Below are 27,392 nucleotides of genomic sequence, written 5' to 3'. Positions count from 1 at the left end.
ACGGGCCCAAGACACACATGTTCCTCCGGATTCTCCGCAGCCCTGCCCGAGCCCAGTGGACTTCATCACGTCTCTGAGGTGAGAAAAACTGACTTGGGCGGTTTATGTACTTCCAAATGCTTTTGTCTTTGGCCTGGAACTCAGCTTTTGAAATTTTAAACCCAATAATTGGTTATTTTATTCTTTGTTCCTGTCCTAACAACCTTCCAGAGATGGCCTGGGAAGAGCAAAGATATAAACTACAACAGCATAAACCAGAATAAAGTTTAAACTCATTGATGAATGTATCAAAACGCTGGTCCTCTACAAAATACTAAAACAAGCAAACACATCCCCAAAATTGCCTGTAGGACTTCATTATAATTGTGTAAACATTATCTACGCATATGTCCAAACACTATAAAGGAACAGGGAAAATATTAAGCTAATTGATATGCTGGCGAGGAGAGAGTAGGGGTGATTATTTTTCTTTAACACATTTCCTTCATATCAGTTGGATATAAATATCAGCCATGTTGTTTGTGAAAAAAATCAATTCGTTTTACCTCCAATAATACAGAGTTCCTGTATATTTCCCGGCTGGTCTCCCATCAACCCCTGATATGGCTTCATTGCTCGGGCAAAGCGAATCTCCGTACCACGGGCTCCCGCCAGCTTCAACGATTTTGCTTAGCCCAGTGGTTCTCAAACTTTAGTTATATCAGAATCACCTGGAAGACTTGTTAAAACACACATTGCCGTGCCCCACCCTAGGGTTTCTGATTCAGTACCACAGGGCTAGGGGCTGGAGCCTGAGAATTTGCATTTTTAACAAATTCCCAGTTGGTGTTGATCGTGGTGGTCTAGGGACCACACTTTTTATTTATTTATTTATCTATTTATTTTAGAGAGAGGGCGTGCAAGCGGGGGGGAGGGGGGAGGGGGAGGGAGAAAGAGAATCTTAAGCAGGCTCCACGCTCAGCATGGAGCCCAAGGCAGGGCTCAATCTCAAGACCCTGAGATCATCACCTGAGCTGAAACCAAGAGTCAGATATTTGACCGGCTGAGCCACCCAGGTGCCCCAGGACCACACTTTGAGAAACACTGCCTTAGCCACACCCTCCTCCTGAAAAGTCTCTTTTTTCATCCCTCCCGCCTTCCCTTCCCTTCCATTTCTTCCTCCCTTTCTACCTTCTTTCCTTCCCCAAACACTTAATGAGAAACTAACATGCATAGTAGGCATGACGCACTCTTTAAAAAGATTTTTTGGGCTAGAACCAGTCTATATTCCATGCATTTCACCTACCTTTCCTTCACAAATTCTCAGAACTCTGATTATTTACTCTGTACCACTATCTCTTACATGATTCAGCCAGTATATCAAAATAATACTAGATTATTTTGAATTTTCTACTGCATACCTCTGGAGTTGTTTCACTCCCCGCCTCCCCTTTAACCAGCCCTTTGAGGCTCAAAGAGACTATGCTCTCTCTCCTCCTTCACGGCACAGAACAACCAGTGTCCGCTGACTGGGGCCCCCCCGAGGGGCAGGTGTACCATGGATTAATAGCGCACAGGCTAGAGACACTTGTGTGGTCCGGCTGCTCTCCCCGCCCTTACGAGTCCTGATGTGCAAAGTCTCTCTCACCCAGTCCTTGCTGGTCCATTTTCCATGTTCCTGCTTCCCTTTTACAGTAAGAGAGCCCCCCAAGACCACTCCCAACAGGCTTGACTTACATCAAAACCAGTTCCCAAAGACAGTTGTGCTGAGGAGACAGGAACAAACTACTTACTATTTCAAAAATGGATTTTATGGGCGCCTGGGTGGCTCAGTCGGTTGAGTGTCTGCCTTCGGCCAGGAGCCTGCTTCTCCTTCTCCCTCTGCCTGCTGCCTCCCCTGCTTGTGCTCTCCCTCTCTGTCAAATGAATGAATAAAATCTAAAAAAAAATGGATTTTATTATAATAGTTATAATACAGTTTCATAGTTTTATACTAAAAAAATACAGGAAGCTAAAGAAGAAAATTAAAATTTACCCGTAACTCCACCAGATAAAGATAACCAATTTTAACATCTGAGTGCTTATCTCTCATGTGTATTTTCCCACAAAATTAAACTATTCTGTAAACACTTTTTTTACCAGTCATGTTTTTTCATTTGCCAGTATACCCAGACTTATTTACTGATGTCATTTCATCTTCTATAACATCATTTCAGATGGTTACAGAGCATTACATCATATACAGAGACTATAAGTTCATCAACCAATCCTTTATTGGTTAATAATCACTTTTTTAACATAAATAATGATCCAGTGAATATCCTTATTCATTCACCTTTGTACACCTTCCAGTGATTTTATCAAATGAAACCTCTAAAGATTTTGATAGCATATTGAAAAATTGCCATCCAAAATATTTACAATTTCTCAATTCTTTGCTTGGAATGGGGGAGGGGGATACAAGCCTCTGTTTGCAGAACACCTTCCTCCTAGAGCTTGGAGACTCGCTGCGTAGTTGGCATTCTGGGGTGTCACTGCATTCCTGAGAGCCACTGTTTCTTGGGTCCCTTGTTTTCCTCAGTCTTAGCAGACTCCTTTATTTGCTGAAGCATGTTGCTAATCATTTATTAACAAAGGAAGTTCAACAGGTAAATTTCTCCAGTCTTTGCATTTCTAAAAATATCATTATGAATAAGACCACGAGGTTGATCTAATGGACACATATTAAATGTACTAATGAAAGAAAACATGCTCTTTTAAAATTAGACTTTAAAAAAATTTCAAAAATTGACCACCATGGTAAACCGTAAATCAGTTTTCAACAAATTTAAAAGAGTTAGTGTCAAACAGATCTTATCATCTGATGACAAAAGAATTACATTAAAATTCAGTAACAAAAACATACCATGTTTTAGGAGCCATGTATTTGGAAATTTTAAAACAGATCTCTAAATATTGGAAGTATTAAAATAGAAATAATATGAATTAGAAAAATATTTCAATATAAATGATAAAAAAGACTAAATTTCAAAACTAAAATAACCATTTGAGGGAAATTTATAAACTTCTATTGTATTAGAAGAGAAGAATGGCTGAACACTAAATAATTAAACTGGATCAAAAATCCAACTAGAGATGTCAGAAAAAGACCCACAGAAGAAAACCAAGTAAAGGTGAAGAGGGAAAATGTAAGACAAGAGCAACACTTGAAATAGAAATATAAAATACAGAGAGACAACAAGATCAAAGGGATTCACCAAGCTCTGGAAAGATGATTCAAGTAAGGAAAGCAAAGACACTCACAAACAACACCAGGAATGAAAAAAAGAGTAACTAACAACATTCAAGATAATAGAGGAATGTTATACATAACTTTAAATCAATAAACTTGTATTCTTAGGTGAAATGGACAAACTCCTAGAAAAACATAACTGGTAACAATCACCTCTGCATGAAAAATGTAACTGGTAGCAACTGCCTCTAACAGATTTATAACTCTTAAAGAAATTGAATCTCAAAGAAAACGCTGGGCCCAAACAATTATAAAGGTGAGTTCTGTCATATATTCAAGAGATAGAGGTAGATAACCCAAATTTACTAAACTCTTAAAGAAGGTAATGGGAGAGGCAATCGTCCCAAATTTATTTTATGAGATTATTGGAAGCTGGATCCCCAAGCTGTACAGAAAAAGTATGAAAAAGAAAAAAAAGATCAGTCATACTTATGAATACAGATTTTTTTTAAAAACCTAAGTTAAATATTCCAAACATGATCTAACTATGTTTTTTTCCCAAATAATATAAGTATATTCCAAGAAGTTATATTGGAAATATCTTAATATAATTCATCCCATTAGAGATTTAAAGAGATAGTCATCCCAATAGGTGTAGAAAAAATATGACATTCAACATTTATCCATTAAAAAAAATCAAAACCAACCTCTTAGTAAACTAGAAACAGTAATTTTCTTTACCTGATCAAAGAAATCTATTTAAAAAAAAAAAACAACTACAGGATTAACATGGTAAATCATTAGTGAAACATTAAAAGTAGTGCTTTTAAATTCAGGGACAAAATTAAGATGGCAGTAAAGATTTTAGTCAGCTGGTAAAGGCAAGGAAAAAAAAGAGAAAAAATATAAGAATGAACAAAGGATAAAATAAGATTCTTATTATTTGCCAATGATATGAATACTCACATGGGAAACTCCAAATAATCTAGATTTATTATTAGAATTACTGGCAGGTTAGCAAAATTTCCAAGTTTAAAATAAATATACAAAAATTAATTAATTTGGGGGTACCTGGGTGGCTCAGTCAGTTGAGGGTCTGCTTTTGGCTCAGGTCATGATTTCGGAGTCTGGGAAAAGCAAATCAAATTGCTCGTTACACCATATACAAAACTAAATTCCAGATGGATTAAAAATTTAAATGTAAAAAACAAATTAATGACAGGTTTAGAAGAATATAGCAGAAGAATATCATGACTTCAAGGAAAAGAAGGGTTTTATTTTGTAACAAGATATAAATCACAAACCAAACGAAAAGTGGATATGCTTGAATACATTAATATACTGTATATAGTTGACTTTGATACTGTTTATGGTGCTAAAGAGAAAGAGAAGAAAAACCACAAGGTCAGAGAATATAATTGCAACACACACCTAAGTGACAAAGGAATTTGTATCTAGAATATAGGAAAAAAACCCACAAATCATAAGAAAAATAAAAATAAATCAGGGGGAAGGCTGACAAAAGACATCTCACTTTTCACTGGAGCAGAGACCTAAAATGGTCCAAAAACGTACAAAAAGATGTTCAGTAAGATGAGCAATCAGGAAAATGCCAATTAAAAAAACCACAATGAAACAACATTGCATACTCAACAGGTTAGCTAAGATTTTAAAAATGTGATGTCAAGAGTTGGAGACGATTGGAGCGCCTGGGTGGCTCAGTCGTTAAGAGTCTGCCTTCGGCTCAGGTCATGATCCCGGGGTCCTGGGATTGAGCCCCACATCGGGCTCCTTGCTCGGCGGGAAGCCTGCTTCTCCCTCTCCCTCTGTGTCTCTCTCTCTCTGTCAAATAAATAAATACAATCTTAAAAAAAAAAAAAAGAGTTGGAGGTGATGTAGAGAAAGAAACAGAAGCTCTTAAACAGTGTGGATTAAGTGCTTATTAGAATGAGACTGGAAAACAATTCAGAATTGTCTAAGAAGGTTGAAAATGTGCATACAGTGTGATCCAGCAATTCCACTGCTGGGCATAGACTCTGAAGAAGCTCTTGCACATGTCCACCAGGTGGCCTGTAGGAGAGCGTTCATCCAAGTGTTGTGTGTAACAGCAAGAAACTGGAAATAACCCAAATGACTTCAACAATAGAATGCATAAAGGTGGTAAGGACATAAAGTGGATGAACTATAGTCGCAGGCATCGTGAATGCATCTCAAAACATCATCTTAACCATCATACATTGCTGGTAGGAATGTAAAATGGTGTAGCCACTTTGGAAAACAGTGTGTCAATTCCTCAAAAAGTTAAGGAGAGCCTTAGCCATATGACCAGCAATTCCACTCTTAGTGTTCTCAAAGAAAATCGAAACATAGATCCATGAAAAACAAAAGCAAAAAACAAAATAAAACCCCAGATGCAGACAAAACAAACTAATCCCCCCAAAAAACTGCACAAATATTCACAGCAGCATTATCCATAATAGTTCAAAAGTGGAAAAAACCCAAATTGCCCATCAGCAATGGATGGATAAACAAAAATGTAGCACATCCACACCACGGAGCATTACTCAGTCTTAGAAGGAAGGAAGTACTGATAACGTGCTACCACATGGATGGAGGAACCTTGGAGACATTATGCTAAGTGAAAGAAGCCAGTTGCAAAAGATTACATATTATATGATTCCATTTACACGAAATGTACAGAATTGGTAAGTCCGTAGATACAGAAAGTAGGTCAGTGGTTCCCGGGACGGGGGCAGGCAGGATGGAGAGTGACTTCTGAGGAGTGTAGGGTTTCTTTCTGGGGGCGACGGAAATGTTCTGGAGTCAAATAGTGGAGGTGGTTGCATAGCTTTGTGAATACAATACTAAACATACTAGATACCATTGAGTTGTACACTTTAAAAGGATAAATTCTACATTATGTCAATTATATCTTAATAAAACTTATTTAAAAGTAAATATAAGGTTGAGTGAAAAAAAAACAGAAGAACACAGTAAGTGTGTTTCATTTATATAAAGATCAAAATAAGGAAAACTAAGCAATGCACTGCTTAGGAATAGATACTGATGTGAATAACTATAAAGAAAAGCAAGGGAATGATCACCATAAAATTGGGGCAGGGGGAGGGAAAGATCTGATCAGGGAGGGCCACAGAGATGTCAAAGGAACCAGTAATATTCTCTTTCTGAAGTGAGGTGGTAGGTATACCTGAGGTGGTGGGTGGTATTATCTGAATAGTATAGATTATCCTTTAAAGTGAGGTTCAACTATCTCTATGTATCTGTTCATTAAGTTTACATCTATTTATCTATCTAGATATATGCATACTCATGTGTCTACTTCCTGACTTCTAAAAATTAAATCCTTATTTTCTATCCTTACCCTGGATGTTAAGTTTGGGTCTGCCCTTCTTTATGATGTGATAAGTATCTCTGAGAATATTAACTTGAATATTTTTAAAATTCCCTTCTTTAAATTATCCACTTGTTTACAATTGTTTCTCCCTCTTTCTCAATAAAGCCTCTCTTAAGGTATCTGGTTATCCTTGGTTGTCTATTCGTGTTTTATAAAACATCAGATTGGGAGTTCCATGTCCATGTACGTGCATTGCTTCACACAGGTGGGGTGCGAGCCAGCAGTTACCCCGACATCTAAATGCCATTTGGGGGGTATTTTTTCTCTGGAACCATTCAGTGTCTCAAGAGAAAAAGCCCTCTGTTGGTTTTTGTTTGGGAGTTTTGTTTGTGTGTGGTTGTTGATTGTTATATGGCAGTCTTTTATTGAGAACCGACTGGAAAGCTTGTGGCCTTGAAATTCTCATGCTGTCTTGGTTTGAGCACGGACTATTGATACCATCCTTAATGGCTTACCTCTTTGAGGTCTGGTCATTTTCTGTGATTATAATGTAGCCGCCAAAACAAAATACTCCCTAACCAGGACTCCTGGGTGGCTCAGTCGGTTAAGCGTCTGCCTTCGGCTCAGGCCATGATCCCAGGGTCCTGGGATCGAGCCCTGCATCGGACTCCCTGTTTGGGGGGGAGCCTGCTTCTCCCTCTCCCACTCCCCCTGCTTGTGTTCCCTCTCTTGCTGTGTCTCTAAATAAATTAATTAATTGAATATTTTAAAAAATAAATAAAATAAAAATAAGAAGAAGAAGAGCACTAATGTTTATTGAGCCCTAACTAAGGGCCAGACACTAGTCTAAGAACTTCACATGTACTATTTTGCTAATCTTCACAACAACCTTATGAGGCAAGTGCTCTTATTTTTTTCCTCCTTTACAGATGAGAAGACTGAGAGATGGAGACAATAAATCACTGTCAAATCTTGGGGATAAGCCAGTAGTGGAAGCAGGATATAAATACAGACAGTCTGACTCCCGGAGCACTGTCCCAAATCGTCATGACTTTAGATAGATGATGATAGATGATAGGTAGATAGATAGATAGGTTGATATGTAGATAGTCATCCAACCTGAAGGTCCTATAATCAGGGGTGGTAGGTGAAAGGGTAAAATCCATGTCCTAAACTGAAAGAGTGAATGAAAAATAAAAAGCAACCCTCCCTTAATCACGTTTGCAGGACAGACATAGATAAAAAACTAGCTACAGAGTTAACAAGAAACATTGTTTCTCCCAAAGTCATGCAGCAGATGTGAAACGGCATAAAGAATAGAGTCCCCTACCCCCCCATCTGAGTGACCACTATTCTCTTACCCAGAGATGCTCACAGACTCACTTTGCTGGGGATACTCAGTTGCTAAATGGCCCTCAACTCATGACAGTATCCAATCCCTAAGTCATTTCTGCATATCCTAATCCTGCGTTGGAAGCAGTAATCGGTTCAGAACTGAACCTCACTTCCTTGAAACTCCCCTCAAAATTCTTCAGCAGGAACCCAAACCGTACAAAGATGCTTCCCCTCTTTCCTCTTCTTGAACTTCATTCTACAGTTCCTCTGAAATACCCTCCCTCATGGCATTGAGTCAATAAATGTGATTTTGTCAGATGACAGATTTGTGCCTGGTGGTCTTGGCTGATTAGGTTTCAATACAGGTATGTGCGTAGGGATTCATTCTTTTGGCTTAAATGCACCAGCTTTCTACAGTGTCAGAGTCCCAGGGGAGGTCAGACATGGAAAACCTCATGAAAACCTGGGGACAGAGGAGCACCCTTGGGAGAAGAGAGGTTGGGACTTGGAAGGCACATTAGCTACTTTGTAGTTTGCCCTCTGGTTGGCTTAGTACTCCTGTCTTTCCTGGCCTCTGGCACTGACTCCTTCCAGGAATCCTGTTCTCCCTGTCAGTTTCAATCCTGCCTGGGGCACCTTGCAACTGCCCCTTCAGATCCACCCCTTCCCTAGGAAGTACCTACTTTAGTCGGATGGAGCTTCATGATAAGAGTCTTAGCTGAGAGATGGCATGTCTAGCACTCAAGCCCAGTGCCCTGATGAAGCTTCCCTAATCCGGGATCCAGGGCAGCGTAACTTTTGAGAAGGGCGGAGCGTCCCGTCGCAGCCTTGACCACGATAGGCTGAGGGCCAGGAGGGAAATGGGGATGGGAAACATCACTACTTTTGGAGATCCAGTTAAAGGGTACTCAGGACTTTGACGGCCATGGATGAGTGCCCGTGGACATAAGGTTATCATTATTGTTGTTGTTATTATTGATACTTTTTACACCGGTATTGGATTTTTAATTGGTATTGCATTGCACTGTATTGTTCTGAGTACCTTCACATTGGTCTTCTTTCTCCCAGTCAAGCATACACTGCACAAGTGATCAATCCCGCATTTTACGGTTGAAGAAACCAAAGCCCAGGGAAGTCAAGGCTCTTTGACCGGGTTCGTGACAGAGGAGAGGTCGAAGACCACATTCCCCTGACCCAGTCAAAGGTCACTCCGATTTCTCTCAACAGAACAGAAGAACGCTGAACAGTGGGGGTTGGGAGAAGCACCTGAGCCTGGGGTGTGGGAGCTGTGGCTATGCCCAAAGCCTAGACCGTCATTTCTTAGTGGGCAGAACTACGGAGACCAGAAATTCGTTTCTATTTCCCCATCTCTGACCCAGAACCTACCTATTAACCCCACCTTCAGAAGCCACCCAGCCCAGACGAGAGGGTGGAGCCATGCCCTGGGCCCAGATTATGTAATCGGAGGCTGGGCTACTGCCAGCCGCCAGGCTAGGGACGGGTGCAGGAGGGCCCTGCCTCTGCCCTGACCTCCCAAGGGCGAGTGTGGGCACAGGAATGCAGACAGGCGGCCCAGAGCCAGGCCAGCTAGGTCTTTGCCTTGCAGCCAGCCCTGAACTGACAGGTTCAAACCAGTTTGTGGCTTAGCCCACACTTCAGAATGGGGTGGTGCTGGGTTTTTTTTGGGGGGGGGGATTAACCCCTACCCTAAAGCAGTCCATCCAGAAAGAGTGTGGACAAGGCAAGAGGTGGTGGGGTGGGGACAAATGTGCTTCAGGAAGGTGACAGTGCTCAGGACTGGAGGCCACTTCTGCTCTCCTGCGCACTGGCCCCTGAAGTCAGATATTAGACCCACAGACACTCTGGAGTCTTTACTGGGAGAGTTCCAGGCATTGGTGTCTCTTTCACTCAGCTCTGCTCTCCTGAGTCCTACTGTCACCCTTTTACGCATTCTTCACACAGCACCAGAGTGAGCTTTCGAAACGCAGACCTAACCATGTGACTCCCCCTGGCCTACGACTCCCGGGGGTCCTCCATCTCGTGCATCGAGTCCAGACTCCTCAGCAAGGCCAGCCAGGCTCTGCTCTGGAAGAGCCCACCTTCAGCCTCCCCTTGCCCCTCTCTCCTCCCTGCTCACCAAGCTAAGCCCAAGTTCCTGGAGAAGGCTCTGTGGTTTCTTTTCTTTGCACCTGCTATTTCCGCTGCCTGGAAGGCCCACCGTCTCCACCTCTTAACTCTTTTCTCTTTCTCCTCCCACTTATTTACTTCAGATCCCTCAGATGTGAGTTGATCATCTTCTTCAGAGACGTCTACCCCAATACTCTACCCCTTACAGTACAGTCGGTCCCATTAAATGCTCCAAAAATACTCCTTATGACAGTTGTCGCTGTTTATTTAATGTCCATCTCATCCTTTGCTAGACTGACTTGAACGTTCCATGAGGACAGGGAACCTGTCCTACTCACTACTGTATCTTCAGCACTGTCTTTGAGTGAGTCAGTTACATTCAATTTATTGAGGACCTAACAGATTCAGCAAAGACTGGCTGAGCATCTACTCTGTATCAAACATCATGCAAATTCATTTACAATTTTAATTTATTTAATCCCTAGGAACTCTATGCTAAGATTTGGGGTTCCAGAGCTGAGGTTACCACACTGAAATAATGAGTATTAGACGAGCTTATGTGTGTTGAAAGCACAGGCCTGGCACATAGTAGATGCTCAATAAATATTATTCAATGGACAAATACATTTGAAATAAAGCAACCTTTTGATGAAGATAAGTTACACATTTTACAGCTGAAAACAAAACAAAACAAAAACAAGTTTCCCTAAATCACATCGCTAGTAAGTGCTAGACAGGATTTGGACGCAGGCCTGGAGGCACAAGTCCAGAGCTCATCCCAGGTCCCCACTTGGCTCTGCTGGCCAGTGTGGAATCCGAGAGGTACATGACCTCGGTCTGCCCTGGAGAAACAGATAGTGAAGTTGTTAAGAAAAAGGTACAGACACAGGAAACAACCTGAAGACATATTTGCCTCCGTGATTTGGTACCGAAGAAACTGATACCAAAGTAAATGAAATTGGAAATCAGAGAAGGGAGAGATCCACATGGTCACGAGGGACGCCTGCAGCGATGGCGAGGCGGGAAAGAGCATTCCAGGAGGGTGAGGCAGCAGACGGAAGGGCAGAGGAACAAGTCGGCACGAATGCCTGCCCCACAACCAGACAGCGCACGTTCCCCGAGTAGTACGACAGGAAGCGTGGAGAGGACAGGTCGTGTCTGGAGCTGAGGGTCCTGCATGGCAGACAGAGAGGCGGCTGGCGGCACAGGCAATGGGAAGGCATTTGAGATTTGTGATGCAGAGGGCAGCCTGATGCTAGTGGAGTTCCGGAAAGATCATCTGGGAGTGTTATGTAAGCTGAACTTCAGCAAAGGGGAAAGAAGAAAAGGCAGGGAGGAGGGATGGACAGATGGAGGAGGAGGGAAAGAGGTAGCCTTTGCTGAGCACCTAGTAGGCCCTTCATAAAAGAGCCCTCTTTCAATCCTGTGGACAGCCCCGAATGCTGTGTATTGCTCTCTTGTGTTTTGCAGATAAAGAGGTGAAATAACCAGCCTAGCGTTACTTAGCCAGAGAGGTCCCAGAACTAATGCTTGGGTGTTTCCCTCCCAGGCAAGCAACCTTTCCTCCGTATCGCATGGCAGGCCAGTGGATGTGATCTGCCAGCCCATTTAAGAGTCGAGGAGACCGTTCCGCCGGGGATGTCACAGGCCGGTGGTTTTGGGTATAGAGAAACTTTCCTGAGCTAACATGAGCACACCGATGGCAGGGACCTGGCTCTAAAAGCCTCATGGCAGGTGTGCCCTGCCACATCAGTCCCGGGGTAGGAGCAGCACGAGGTCAGTCCCCGGGGAAGCATCCGGGGTGGAGCCACGTGGCCAGTTGAATCCAAAGTAAAGTCTCGGGGGGATGCAGTTAGAGCCTGACAGTCCACCTGGCCCGGGAGTCAGGGTTAACTGCCTGGGGTTCTGGTCTGTGGAAGCAGCCCCTTGGGACTCTGGGTCAGTGACATAATCTTTTTCTCCAACAGACGAGCTTCCTCATCTGTAAAATAGGATTACGAATCTGAGCTTCCTCTTCTGTGTTTTGAGATCCAAATGATCTTGTAACTGTGGGCATGTTCTGTCCCCGGAGGAATGCCGGGCTGGTGGGAGAGATGGCTAGTGTCAGAGATCAGGGGCGACGGGCAGGCTGACCCGGGGCTCCGAGGACCACCTCAGAGCTGGTGCTCTGAACTGGTTTGTCACGAACCGCTTCTCCCTCTGACTTACCGCTTCCAATCCAGCCATTGCTCGTTTATCAAGCACGCACCCTATCGACATCACTGTGCGGGGCAAGTATTGTTCAGCCCTCTTGCACATCCATCTTTTACTTTTCCTCTTGCTGTTTATCAAAGGAGGTAGTCAGATAAATCCATTGTGCTGTTGGTACGTAGTGAGTTACCTACACCCTACTATCAAGACCTAGTGAAGTGCTTTTCTCGCTTTTTCCTCAGCCTGTCTCCCTACTCCAGTAAATCCACCATCTGTGACACATTTGTGTTATAAATTACAGGTATAGCTCACGAGCTTCAGTCAGAGAATGAAGAAAAAGGGGGAAAAATGCTTACTTGTTTTTGTTGCTGGTTAACTTTAAAACATGAGACACTTTACATGTGTGGATGAGGGAGCCTAGGATTGGCTGACACAATGCCTTGCAAATTTATTTTTCACAGAAAATACACTGCAGTGGGGATAGGTATTTTCATTTATTTGTGCCAGTACCTCCAAAGAAAAATAAAATGCCAACGTGTTACTCAAGTGTGCATAATTCTTACAAAACAAGACGACTGTGAAATATCTGGATGCACCCATCCCCGTAGCCTAAGGAAATGTCGTGTGTCTTTGGGGCTGTATGTGTTGACAGGCATGCTTGCTATCTTTTGTCTGTGCATATCTGCTCAGCCCCGAACACCCCCGAAGGTGCGGTGGGCTCCTTTGAAGATCAGGGTCGGAGAGGCCAGCCTGGGAGGATCCCAGGTTCAGACTCAGGCCTCCAATCCAGAGAGACACCGAGAAGGGAGGCAGAGAGGCTGAAACACGGAGGAGGTATAGAGAGACAGGGGAACAGGAGCACCCACAGAAAGACAGGCCCAAAGGAAGATCAAGAGGGACATTACCCAGAGCCCAACAAGGAGTGTTTTGCTTTACTGAGAATGAAGCCTGCTACAGGGAAGCATCCTAGACACCCTGGACTTTGTCCCACCACTTTAGCCTCATCTGTGTGGTCAATTGGTTTGGGATATGCTCTGCTTTCTGAGGACAGGGGCTGCAGAGAGGTTGGGGGCCCCCAGGTGTTTGGGCAAGTGGCCTTTGAGTAAAGCCACACTTTACTCCTGTATGCTGGGAATCCATTCATTGATTCACCCAATGCACACTCGCCCAATCCCTGTAAGATGGCAGGCTCCGTGCCGGGAGCTGGGGGGAAAGACAAGAACGGCACCTGGTCCCCCAGTGTTCTGTGATGAAGCCCCAGAACCAGGACCCCCGCCAGCCACATCAGCATGTGGTCACACTTCAGTAAGGGGTCTGAGCTGTGACGGCTCTCGGATTTTCTTATTTAAGGGTTTTGCCTTTCTTACACTTTCCTATCAAATTCTTTGGAAACAATTCCAGCCTTGGTTCAGCTAAACCAAGCAGGAAATGAGGAGAGTCTCCATCTGGCCGGGGGGGCCCCTGGAGGGCAGGAGGGGCAGAAGCCAGGCATGGGGGTGTGGTGGCCATCCAATCAGGCTGGGACAGGGGTCAAATGAGGGGATGGCACTGCTGGCCCTCGTTGGCCTGGGGATCTTCCTTTCTCCTGGGTTTTGTACCTCTGAGTGATTGGCGGATGCTTTGTTCAATGGCTGGGAGCCGCCCAGAGGCGTGGAACTGGGCAGGAGAGAATGCTCAAGGACATCCAAGACCCTCAGACCCTCTCAGCCTTCAGAGAAGCCAGCCCTCGTGCAGGCGGCACCGGGTGCTCCCATCTTGCATCTGGGATCAGCATGGCTCTGCATGGCACCCAGCTCAATCTGTCTACGCTCCGCTTTTTCTCCCCTCCCCACCCAATTCCATCCTCCTTCAGGCAACTTACCATGCCCTCTCCTCCTGCCTGGACCTGCAAGACGGGGCCGGTCAGCAGCCTGCCTTCTTCAGATCCCACGGCAAGCATGGAGGAGACAACACAGCCCCCATTTCTGCTCTTGATGGGAGAGCACCCAGCCTTTGGAGGCCCTGCCTTCTTCTTCCACTAGCTCACCTCACTTGCTCCCCTACTCCTTTTCCCCCTCAGCCTGGGAAGAGAATGGCAAGAATCCTTTGTCCTTGTTCAGCCGGTTTCTCTACTTTCTTCTCCCCTCCCCAGAGCCCAGGTCTCATTAATCCCTGATTCTTCCGTCTGTGTGTTGGGCGGGGGAGGGGGAGGGGGGGCAGTGAGGAGGGGTGGGTGCATAGGGCAGGCTGGAGCAAAGGAGGGCAGGCACTGATGCTAAAGGACAAAGAGGGGTATGCATTTATTTGTTCAGAAAAGACTTCACATTCAGCAGACTGAATTTTCCATGCTGGCTCTCTCCTGTGCTTGTCCTCCCCAGCCCCTCCTGCACACACATGACTTTAACCCTCTTTTTCTAGATCCAATTCCAATTTTGGGGGGGTGAGGTCCCCCACTACCAAGCAATTTGTGGACACCTGCTGGCTGTCCTACAATTCAACTCAATTCTGACACTGACTCCCTGGAGATAGTATTGTGGGGAACAAAGGCAAAAGGGAAAGATTATATTTCCTTACTGCCTAGAGTCTATTGACAAGTTCTTGAAACAGGCAGGGTGACCTTCCTCTTAGGAACTCAGATGCCTCCATGTTAATACTTGGCTAAGGGCAAAAGGCAACCTCAGCTTGACATTATCCTGACCTCCAGGATCTTGTAAGTCTTCTTTGACATATAAAAATTCCTTTGGAAACTTCCTTTATCTCTACCCCTCAAGATACATGTTAGCAATCATCCTCCAAGCATATGACCCACTGATCTACATCTGAAGGGTCTCATGACTCAGGTTTTACTAGACTGTAGTAAATGACTTTTTCCTAACAATAGCTAGCCCCTTGAGGTCCTGGAAACCTTGCTTCCAAATTCCTTAGAGACTTATTCTATCCCTAACCCCATCCCAACTTGAAAGTATATAACCAGTCACTCCTCACAACTCCAGTGCGGCTCTTTCTGCCTACAGGTCCTGTCCCCGTGCCTAATAAAACCACCTTTTTGCACCGAAGACATCTCAAGAATTCTTTCTTGGCCGTCGGCTCTGAACCCCAACATTTCTACATCAATAGCATCTGATCCCACAGGTTAAGGGCTCAGTCCCCAAGGCTCCTCCACGTCCAAGGCTAATCACTAGGCCAGTTTGTCACCTGTGCTTCTGACCAATCAACTGTAAATCAGAGCTTCTAACAACCTCCTCTCTGGGTTCCATAAATATGCTAGAACAGCCCACAGAACTCAGAGGAGCACTTTACTTCCTAGATTACCAGTTTATTATCAAAGGCCATATAAACCAGGAGCAGTCAAGTGCAAGGTATGGGGAAGGGCAGGGAGTTTCCTGTCCTCTCTGAGCAGGCCACAGTCCCCTAACCTCCCCATTCTCACCTCATTAACATAGCAAAAACCCCTTTATTATTCTCACCATTTAGGAAATTCCAAGGGCTTTAGGAGCTCTGTGTGAAGACCAAATATATATTTCTTACATATCACAATATCACAAGCCCCTAGCTCTTTCTCTCCATGTCCTTGAAAAAACTCATATGGCCCAAACAATGGTTGCTAATGTGTAAGCACAGTCCATTCCTGACCAACTATTCCCGAAACTAGACGAACTTCGGCTCTCCCCTCTCCTCCTAAAGCCTTATGAAACATTCCACTCCCCTTCCCAACTTAGAAGGGAAGAAAGGCTTATGCTAATGGTGCGCTGGAAGATTTGATTTCACAATGCACTCCTTGGGATAAAATGGCCCAATCTGGGAGAGGGTCTTCTATTTATCCCAAGAAAAGTCTGGAAGGATAAGCAACATGGCAGGGGAGGAAGGGAAGATCGTCTCGCAGCTTGAGGAGGGACTTGAAAGCATGTGTCAGAAAGCATGATTGGGGAATAGTGAGGCAGGCGTAGGCAGCACCACTCCTGGGGTCTGGGCCAAGAGCCCTTGCCTGGCTGCCCTCCCCACCAGCCCCCCCTGAGGGGCTCCTCGTGGCCCCCAGCCCACTGGCCTCTCAAGCCAACTGCCCCTGCTCAGGACCTCTGTTTCCCTGCAGAACTGCACACCTGCTTAGTTTTCTTTTCCACGTTTTGCCTTGGAAAGGTGATTAGCTGAAATACCAGATTCGCCAAGGAGATGGCCCTCTAGAAATGCAGGCTCAGGGACTAACTCGAGGACAGGTCTTGATCCCAGCATCAAGCATCAGGCCGTCCAGAGTGGATGCAAGTCCTGGTTCTCTCCACGTGGCTACCTGGCCCCGCTCCCATCATTATCAGAGCAAGTACGGAATTTCTGGGTGTGAGGAGGGCCTGATCAGAGGGGATGAACAGTAGGACTTCCAGGCCAGGGCCGAAACTGTAGGGTCCATACCACAGCCAGAGCCTCTGAAGGGACAGGGGGTTGCTCACTGACCACGGCTTCCTGCTCCTGTTTTTCCTGAACGCAGTCCAAGCTTATTTGCAGAGCTGAGGAGTCCGCCAAGGCCAGGGTCTTATCAAAGGGCCTTTTGTCTCCTGAGCTAAACATTGGCTCATTGTTACCTTTCTTTCTGGCCCCTTCCGGAGGTGGGAGGCGGCCCAGAGCCTCCGGTCTGTGGGTGGCTCTGAATGCAACGGTGCAGGAGAAAGAGAGCAGCCCTGCTCTGGGAGGGAGAACACCCGGGGACGGGCTGACATGATGACGTCTTTGCTCAGGGCTTCCCGTCCAGGGATGACACGGATTCGATGAATGACTACACACAGTTACCTTTCTTCGGGACAAAGGATTCTTACATCTTTTCCTTCCCGCCTTCTAAACTCAAGCCTGTTAAAGAATTCTTTTCTGCTTGCTTCTCAGATGAAGCACTTTATCCTTTAAAGATGGAGCTCAACATCCTTTGCTTCCGGTTAGCTCCCTTTCGTCTATCAACACTCTTCCCCATTCCCTCAGTGGTTATGTACCTCACCCAAATCGAGCTCATTTGCCCTCTTTCTGTGGTGCTTTTCATCTGCATGCATGGCTCTCACATTGGAATGCTTTCTGAGGGCACAATCTATGTCTCCCCCATTAGACTGGGAACTCCCTTCCTTGCAACTCAAAGCCTGAATATGAGAAGTCAAGTTCTTTAGATGTTTGTTAAATATTGATTTTAGCCTCAGCTCTCCCATAGACAGTGTTTGAAAGGTCTGTGTGGAAAGTCTCTTTCTCTCTCTCAGGTTTGGACATAAACTGCATGTTATTTCATGTAGATCAACCATCCACCCATCAACAAGTTAAGGCATTGACTACAGTAAATGATACAAAATGAGTTTTGTTAGATTCTTCCAAGCCTTGAAGGCAATTGCGTGTCTCAGGAAGGGGTTAATCACCTCCTCTCCACCTGGAATGAGAAGTGAAAACTTGAGAGGGAAGAATTTCCCCCCAGCCTGTGTTATGATGTGCAGATCCCAACTCCTTGAACACGGACACCACCTAGGAAGGCCCTCAGCCTGTGCCCAAACGGAGGTCCTGGATGCGAGCATTCCAGTCAGTTCCTTGTTCCATGCCCCTGCATCTTCTATGAGTTGTAAAACTCTCAGTATTTCACAGAGCACTCCTACTTCCTGCCCCAGTTGAAACATGCTTCCCCACTTTTCATCCCTCCCCCACTTATGTCAAGGGGCTGGGATGACCCTGGAAGGCAGCGTTAGTGTTCTGCTTACCCCAGACCATTTCCAGAATGTGCCTTCTCTGCCCTCTGAAGTATAGTACCAACTCCTCAGTGCTTCGAGGGTATATCTTAAAGTTCCCTTTCAGCAGCCTGCAGGTACTGACAGCAACTTCAGGTACTATCGGGATGCTGGAGTGGTCCGCACAAGTTCTGGGAATGGGCAAAGGTGGGAGAAGAGCTGGGGATGTAGTTTAACTGAGTGGAAAACTGGGGCAGTTGTTTCTGCACAACAGTTGTGTTTTGTTAGGGTGTTTTTATGTGGTAGCTGTGTAATGGTGAGGCAGGGGACCTCAGTCAAAGCACCAGGGTTGAGGACAACCATGTACTCCCTCCAGCCTGGAATGACCCCACACCACCTTCCTTTCTCTGCACACTCACACTTTCCTTAAGAGTACATGGGTAGTCTCTGACCTCATTTGAGACCTCAGTGTCACCACACATTCTTGTCTGTCTTCGTTCCAAATGCACTGTATTTCTCATCCTTACTTACAATGGCCATTCTATACCTTTTCTCTTATCAAGTGTCTTACCCTTCCCCTACTTCTCTTGCTATCACCGACTGACATTAAAAGGGAAAATATAATCCATGAAGAGGGAACTCCTTCCATTTCTCAGCCTCTGCCCATAAAGTTCGGTGTTTTTTTTTTTTTTTTTTTTTTTTACATCTCTCCATGCTTTCCTTCTCCTCCCCTGACCTGGAAGAGAAGGTGCTGACCTTTCTCCCCAAGAAGAATTCATTCTTGTTCACTAGATTGCAACCCCCCTTTTTTTCAAGAACCTTGTTCTATAATGATCACCTTTCCTACATAGTTAATTTTTTCCTCTGTTGAATTTTTCCTCCTAGCGTATGATCATGCTCAATTTATTTCATCTCAAAGCAAAAGCAAAACAAAACAAAACAACCCTCCTTGAGCCTGATGACCTGTCAATTTCCCTAGCTTTCTTCCACCTTTATAGCTAAGCTTAAATCTACGCTCACTGTCTCACTTCCATTTACTCAACTCTCAAGTTAGCTTTCCATACTCAACTCTCCACCAGAATTGCTTTTGCTGAGATTGTTGGTGACCTCCAAATTTCCAAATCCAATAGAAATGTTTTAGTTATTGTCATATTTGATGTATCTGGGGCATTTGATACTGTTGACCATGTCTCCTTCTAAAAACTCTTTTTTTTTTTTTTAGCTTCCAGAATCTCTCTCTCTCTCTCTCTCTCCCTCTCTCTCTCCTGTCTTTCAGAGTACACCTTCCATATGTTTATTAAATGCTTGTTTTGGGGCATAATGTCAAATGCTTATTATGGGCCAAGAATTATTCTACAAGATGGGCAAAGCCCCTGCTTTCACAGAGTTTAATTTTGGTTGAGGGTGAGGGAAAGAGAAAGCAAATAAGTAAGAAAATAGGAGATAGTGGTGAGAACTAGGCAGAGCACTAAAGTGTGGTATGACGAAGGAAAAGATTGAGGGTCATTTTTAGATGGAGCATCAGCAAAGGCCTCTCTGAAGATCTGAAATGTTAGTTGAAGTGGATGGGAGGGAAGGAGGTCTTCAGCCTCGGTGGGATCCAGCAGGGACGCCAGCGGCCTGGAGACGAGCTGTAGTCTAAATGCTGCTGGGTAGCCGAAGCCACAGAACGCTTCCTCTCACTGGGCAGGCTGCAGCTGCCATGCCAGCAACTCTGTGCAGAAGTACTCTGGGTCTCTGTTCTAGCACGGAGGGGTAAGGAGAGTTACTAACATCTGCACAGCCTTGAAAAGACCTCCTGGTGCTTCCCTAATATGTATCTCATGTAAGTCTCACAACTCTGTGAATCAAGAAGGTAGGAGAGATGTGACGTGACTTGCTCAAGAGCACACAGCAGCCACGTGATGGAAGAATCAGGTCTTCCACTCCATATGCTGGAACCTTTCCCTGCTTCCCCTCTTCAAGGCTGAAGGAGAAGAAACCAAAGGTTTGAGCTCCTGAGGAATGAGGAAGACTTGTTCATGGTCAACCTATGCTACCAGGAGCATGAGAAGGGGGATGAAGGGAGGAAGACAGGTCATTGGATGTTCATGAAAAGGATCACAAACATGGATGAGCAGGAAGCCAAAACCAGCCCCAAGCCTCCTATAAGCTGATAGTCGCTTCTTTGAGATGAACCCCAGGAAAGGAACTAGACCCAGAGATGGGGTGGACTGTCTGCCTGCCTCCTAAGCAACTCAGGTGCCCACCCAGAAGGTTCTTTATTGACCATGTGCCCAATCTTCCTGGGCCCAAATTCCTCGGGGTAGTCACTCACCAGTTAAGCTCAACAGTGGAGATGATCCCTCCAGATGCTGTTAAAAGGGCAGGATCCTATCCTGATGTGACAGGCAAGCAGAGCAGAGAGGCCACAGGAGTGGGCTCTTAAGAGACCTTTCGCACTGGAACATCTCCTGAGGCTGGACAGTTTTCACCTCCTTGAGAAGATGGCAAAGAAAAGACAATTTTAGGAAGTTTGTATAACAGCCAGACTTCAAGGCCTGACACCACTTGTTAGCTGTGTGACTTGGGGCAAGTCTCTTAACCTGTTTATGCCTCAGTTTCCCCCTCTACTAGGGCTGTTGTACAGATTGAACAGGATAGTGTGGGTGAAGTGCCTACCTCTGTGTCTTGTATATATTTAACTTCAGTAGAAGTTGCCGATCCTTACAATTCTCAAGATGAGCTCTGGGATCTGACTCCAGAGTCTACCCTTTTACCCTGTTCTCTACTACCTTTCAGGGACATGAGTGTGTTCCTGGGAAATTAGGATGAAGTTCTTCATCTTTGGTTAGGGGGTTCCTCAGTAAATTCCCAGGCTTTCGGTGAAGACAATGTCCACACATTTGCTTCTCAAGGCTGACTACCAAGAGGACGAAACACCTGGTTACCTACCACCCTGCAAGTCCCAATATGAATGGGGCAGAGCCAGAAAAATTTAAACGGTTCACCTGAGACATAGTAAATCAGAATTGTCTCATCTTTGTTTTAACCTGTAGGAACGATGTGCCTTTGTGGCACCCTGCACCCAATTCCACCACATATTCCTTTATCCATTCAACAAATATTCATTGAGTACATACTGTGTGCTGCGTATACAATGATGACCAAAAAGAGAAGTGGTCTTTGGTCTTACGGGGCTTAGGCTAATGAAGGAGTGGACATTAATGAAACAGTTATTAGCAAATGCTCTTGGGGAAGAGAATGACTATTTCCGTGAACTACAGGAGTGACTGGAGCTCAGAGAGGGGAAAGGGGAGGCTGGAGGGATGGCCTGGGGCTGGAGTCCATGTTTAAAATTTTGGACTTGTCCTAAGAGCAGTGGGGAAGCGAGGTCATGACTGCTTCAGGTTTTTATTAAAAAAAAAAAAATCTTTCTCAAAACTTTTAATTTTAAATACTTTCCAACTTTAAAAAAGTTCCAAAAATAGTTCAGAGAGTTCCCACATACTCTTCACTCAGCTTCCCCAAATGTGAGCATGTTACATAAGTACACTTATTAAAAGTGAATCAGGATGTCCTTTTCTAATGCAAGATCCAACCCAGAATCTTAGATGGCATGCATTTGTCATGTCTTTTTATCTTCTCCAATGTGTGACAGTTCCTCAGTCTGTCTTTCAACATCAGGGTGCTCTTCAAGAATCCTGGCCGATTATTTTTGTAGAATGTCTCTCAATTGGTATTTGACGCTTTCTCACGTTTAAGTTCAGGTTGTGCATTGCTGGCAAGAATACCGTGACATTGTGTCCTTCTCCGTGCAGTGTAATAGGAGGCCTTTGATATCAATATGCATCATAATTGGTGATGTTAGCTTTGATCACTGATTCATCTTGTGTCTACCAAGTGTTTTCATTGCAAAGTTACTGTTTTTCCCTTTTCAATTAATACATAAGTTGCAGGAGGATACCTTGCGACTACGCAAAAATCCTATTTCCCATCATACTTTCTTCCACTAATTTTAACATATATTAATGATTTTTGCCTGCAACAATTATTACTATGGTGTCTGCCAAACTGTAATTTTTCTATTTCCATCATTCCTTCAACATATTGATTGGAAAGCTACTATAACAAAGAGTTGTTTCTTAACTCCCATTTAATTATTTATCCAATGATTTATTTATATCAGTATGGAATCATGTATATTTATTTTATTCTGTGAGTTATAGCTCATGATTATCATTTCTTTTGTTGCTCAACTTATTCCATATTTGGCTACAGAAGGACCCTTTACATTGGCTATTCTGTCCTGACAAGCTCCCACCATTGTTTGAGTACTTCCTTACTTTTGACATCACAAGATGGTTGGGGCCCCTCTTGCTCTTTCTATGTTCTCACCCTGGAGTTTTTTGGGCTTTTAAAAATTTTTTTCAATTCTTTTTTTTTTGAGATATTATTTATTTATTTGACAGAGAGAGAGAGAGACAGTGAGAGAGGGAACACAAGCAGGGGGAGTGGGAGAGGGGGAAACAGGCTTCTCGCCGAGCAGGGAGCCCGATGTGGGGCTCAATCCCAGGACCCTGGGATCATGACCTGAGCTGAAGGCAGACGCCTAACAACTGAGCCACCCAGGTGTCCCACACCCTGGAGTTTTTTAAGGACCCCTGGATCCTTTTTTGGAATTATATTAAGAAGCTGAGATCAGGGTGCTAGACATGTTCATTGGGACTGGGGTATCATTGTTTCTAAGCCCTTTCAATGAACAGAACCAGGAAATATATGTGCAAATATACACACACATCTATATCTTTGTCTATACTTACCTGTCTGTCTATATATATATATTAAGATCTATTTATTTTATTTGAGAGAGAGAGAGTATACGGGGGTGGAGGAAGGGGGGAGGGGCAGAGGGAGAGGGAGGGAGAGTTCCAGGTGGACTCTGTGCTGAGTGGGGAGCCCGTCCTGGGGCTCTATCCATGACCCCAAGAGCATGACCTGAGCCAAAACCAAGAGTTGGATGCTTAATTAACCATAGCACCCAGGCGCCCCTGTCTGTATATATATATTAAAAACTTATGAATTCTTATTGCTACCTCCAAATCTAATCCAAAATCACAAGGTTTATTCTAGTCTTCCTCGTTTTCTTATTTTTATCTCTCTTCTCCAACAGTGAGAAACCCAGTGCTTTCATCCATAATAAAGTTACTTATTTGCCCGATCCTATAATACACATAAAGTAAATTCAGAAGGCTAACCCATAAATGTGAAACACACCTTCATCAACGAGAATCTGTCTTCAGCCTTTGACATCATTGTGTGAACCGGACTCGCACCGTCTTGGACCAATGTGCCATGATGACTGCTTTGTGACCTGAAGCCTTCTCCAGTACAGCCCCCGCTTCCACATTCTTCCATTTTTGTCTAACGACACCCTTAAGTGCACCCTTGGGGTATTATAGCCTTTATCTGCTCTGAAGATACAACACTTCCTGTCTGGTGGTCTACCAGCACATACTTCCCAGCTCTAGAGTAATAAAAGCAGGTCTTATGGAGTCGAGGTTGCAGAGACCTACGTGTCTTGGGTCTTGCAGCTGTCCAAGACATGCTTCTGCCCCTCAGTCCCCTTACTAAACCATTTCTCGTCAAGCTGGGCATGTCAGCAGGTCTTAGAGCTCCTTTGGTCTTTGGAGGTGGTTCTGCATGTACGTCCCTTTCATGAAGCAATCACATAGTCAAAGTACTTTTTTTTTTTCAAAGTTAGACCAGTTCTTTTCTTCTTCGTTCCCTTTAGTGTGGTGGGACATTCATCTTTAATATGATTAGGCTTATTTGATGTTGTTTGTATTTCATTTGGGATCCTTCCCCCCTCCTCCTCCAAACACACACATCCTGCTTATTTATTTATCATTTACATATTTATTTCCTGGATATGTGAAACATTACCACAGTTCTAAAATCTGAGCTATGCGAAAAGGTATACTCAGAGAAGGACCGTCCTCCCTCTCCCTCCTACCCTGTTCCCATTGCCCCTTCTCACAGCTTTCCCACCTCCTCCCAGTAGGTAATCAATCCCATTCGTTTTTGGTTTAACCTTGCTGTATTTCTTCTTGCACGAATGTGCAGATACATGCGCATTTTCTTAGAACTTTATTCTTTACATGAGAAGTAGTGCATGACAGACGAAAAGTGTGGCTCCTGGGTAGAGAGGGGGCTGGAGGGGGCTTGAATGGATGTAAAGGAACAACTAGAAAGCTGCCACCCAGGTCCAAGAGAGGGATGCTGGGGCCCCAGCGCAGCTGTGGTGGTAGCGGAAAAGAGGAAAGGAGGACAGGTTTGAGTGTTTGGAGGTGACATTGCCCTGATTTGGTAACTGATTACTGAGGGTCAGGGAGACGGCCCTGTCAGATGAGGTTTTGGTTTCTGGCTTACGGATTGGATGGATGCTAGTGCCGCTCACTGAGATATAGGACACTGTAAAAGGATCAGATTTGGTTGGAGGGGTCCCCCACCTGTGTCTGTTTGGATGTGTTGAATTTGAAGTGGAAGCAGAGTTAGGCCCTTGAGGCATACAGCACAGAGGGGAGGGGAGGTCTGAAGAGAAATGTCCCAAGCTGCACAGATTCTGCCCTGGTTTTCCGGACACTTAGGTCAGAAAATAAGAGGGCAGCAGCGTAGCGAGTATGATCTGCACCCAATTCCAGTAAGGGGGGGTTCCCACACCACCAAGCAAATCTGCGACATCAGCTGGGTGAACTATAATTCAGTCTAACTCTGACACTACTACCCAGGGTCACCAGCAGACTCCAGTCGGATGGAGGGCCCAGTCCCCCAAGACGGCTCCCCACTGCAGACGCCAGGGTCAAGTCCAGCTCGTCCTTGGTGTTCCCGAGCACCTGGCTGCACATTAGAGGCTTCCACGGCCCCTCCTTGGGTCTGACTAATTTGCTAGAGTGGCTCACAGAACTCAGGAAGCCTTTTTACTCCCGAGATTACCAGTTTATTACAGAAGATATTAAAGGATACGAATCAACAACCTGATGAAGAGATACACAGGGCAAGGTCCCAAACAAGGAGGCTTTATCCTTGTGGTGGATGTGCTCTGGTTCACCAACCTGGACGCTTTCCAAACCCTGTCCTTCGGGGTTTTAAGGTGGTTTCATTACATAGGTATGACTGATTAAATCATTGGCCAATGGCAATTGAACTTACCCTCTCGCCGCTCTCCCCTCCTCAGAGCTGGGGGATAGGGTGGGGGTGGGACTGAAAGTTCCAAACTCTAATCTCTGGGTTGGTTCGTTCCCCCTGGGAACCAGCCCCCACTTTAGGTGATCTAGGGGTTTTCCTTTTTTTTTTTTTTTAGGGTTTTATTTATTTATTTGAGATAGAACGAGAGTGAGTGAGAGAGAGAGCACAGGTGAGGGAGAGAGAGAGAGGGCCACGGGCTGGGAGAGGGGCAGAGGGAGAGGGAGAAGGAGACTCCGCATGGAGCAGGGAGCCCGACAAAGGCTCAATCCCAGGACCCTGGGATCATGAGCTGAGCTGAAGGCAGACGCTTAACCAACTGAGCCACCCAGGTGCCCCTCTAGGGGCTTTCCCAAAGTCACCTCATTAATATAACAAAAGATACCCTTATCTCTCTCATCACAGGAAATCCCAAGGGTTTTTAAGAGCTCAGTGCCAGAAACAGGGACAGAAATGAAGACCAGATGTGTATTTCTTATTACAAACCAGAATATTGCAGGAAGATATTCCAGTCCCATGCAGAAGAACAAAACCCAAACCAAAGCCTTGGTAGTCGCCCCAATCTCTTCTTACAGGAGGCTGGCTGCTCAGGGCAGTGTGCCTATCAGAAGACTGTGCCTTCCCAGTGGGTGAGGTCAGAGGCACAGGGCTGTCCCTGCCCCTCTAGGTGGAAGTGGGATGACAGAAGATCAGGGCTGCAATTGTGCCCGATTTCAAGTCACCCTAAAATGCTAATGATGCTGTATTTGAACTAACTTCAACTAAACCATATCCCCGCAGCTCACAAGACCTCCATGGGACCTTGGCTATTATAGAGCCCCTGCCGAGGGATTGGGGTTGGAGGAGAAGGGGACCAAACTTCTCCCCATATCCAAGCAGATGGACACAGCAGGGAGGAATTGAAAGGAGCCCCTTTGAATTCCTTAGGAAGAGTGTAGTGGCGGTCGGTATCAGTTGGAGGTATAGATGCCAAAAGTGATCTTATGGGGTTTCCTCCTCCCTGTTTTCAGGCCTGAAGGTAAGGAGGTAGAGAACATTCCAGAGCTCATTTCAAGAAGATAGCCCCACTCATGGATAAGACATTTTTTGAAAAGTCTCTAGGGGCAGAAGCTCAGATCATGAGGGGCTCTGAGGGTGGGTGGGTGCTGGGGAGAACTTCCACCAGGAGCACGGCCGGAGGGAAAAAGAAGATGGAAAGGGTGGCTTGGGAGGTGGTGGCAGGTGTGTGCCTTGCATTGGTTCTCTCGATATCTCCTACCCCAGTCTTTAGCTAAAAACTCAGAAAACAATAAACCGCCTTAAAGTAACTTGATTTCCCATGCCAGTCAATGAAAGGCCTGGGCTTTGAGTCTGGCCTGGCGTGGGTCTGATGAACTTGCTGGGAGTGGGGACAGTGAGAGTGAAATGGGGCAGCAGTGCATGGAGCAGGAGGGCAGGCAGGGTGGGGAGGCCCTGGCACAGCACACCCAGACACAGAGAACACAGCATCGTGAGGAGGTTGGCTGCAGGTTCTGGAAATTGGAGGAGGGCTTTTGACTATTCCAGGCTGAGGAATTCAAGGGTGGGCTAATATTCATCCAGTCCTCAAGGGCACCCATTGGCATCTGACTTACATATGTATACGATACTAATATTAATAGGTTCCATTTATTTTATTTTTTTAATATTTTATTTATTTATTCTAGAGAGAGAGAGATCATAAGCAGTGGGGAGGGGTAGAGGGAGAAGCAGACTCCCCACTGAGCAGGAAGTTCGATGTAGAACTCGATCCCAGGACCCTGAGATCATGATCTGAGTTGAAGGTAGACGCTTAACCCACTGAGCCACCCAGGTGCCCAGTAGATTCCATTTATTGAGCAATGTGCTATATGTTTTTCATATGTATTATCTCATTTGGATTCTGTTTTCATAACAACTGCAACTGTAAGTATTATTACTGCTTTTACAGGGTTCATTCCTATTATAAGTTCCTTTTTTTTTATACTCCATGGTCATACTAAATAACTGTAAAATAGCATATAGTTCCCTGAACTTCCCAAGGAAGTTAAAAGAGTCAAAAATAAACTGAAAAGGAAACTGAGGTGCAGAGTACCTGGCAGCTTGACTCCTAAGCTTGCACTCTTGGCCATGTTCTCAATCCTCTTCCCTCCTCTCTCTCATCTATCCATCCATCCATCCATCCATCCATCCATCCATCCATCCATCCATCTACCCATCCCATCCATCCATCCATCCATCCATCTGTCCATCCATCCATCCATCCAACCATCCATCCATCCATCTACCCATC

General features: G+C 45.0%; 1 long non-coding RNA gene across 1 annotated transcript; it reads right to left on the bottom strand.

Moving 5' to 3' along the window:
• LOC141371126 (uncharacterized) lies at window positions 1-14,250 on the bottom strand. The gene is made up of 3 exons (XR_012375813.1): window positions 14,080-14,250; window positions 1,717-1,895; window positions 1-217 (listed from the first exon to the last, which is right to left on the bottom strand). It is a non-coding gene; the product is annotated as an uncharacterized lncRNA (long non-coding RNA).
• Between the last annotated feature and the right edge of the window lie 13,142 nt (window positions 14,251-27,392).

This window comes from Callorhinus ursinus, unplaced genomic scaffold (genome assembly GCF_003265705.2).
Source record: "Callorhinus ursinus isolate GAN/ISIS: 27379988/994484 unplaced genomic scaffold, GSC_fseal_2.0 scaffold57, whole genome shotgun sequence".
In the NCBI taxonomy this organism is placed as follows: domain Eukaryota; kingdom Metazoa; phylum Chordata; class Mammalia; order Carnivora; family Otariidae; genus Callorhinus; species Callorhinus ursinus.
This window is presented reverse-complemented; position numbering and strand designations above follow the sequence as displayed.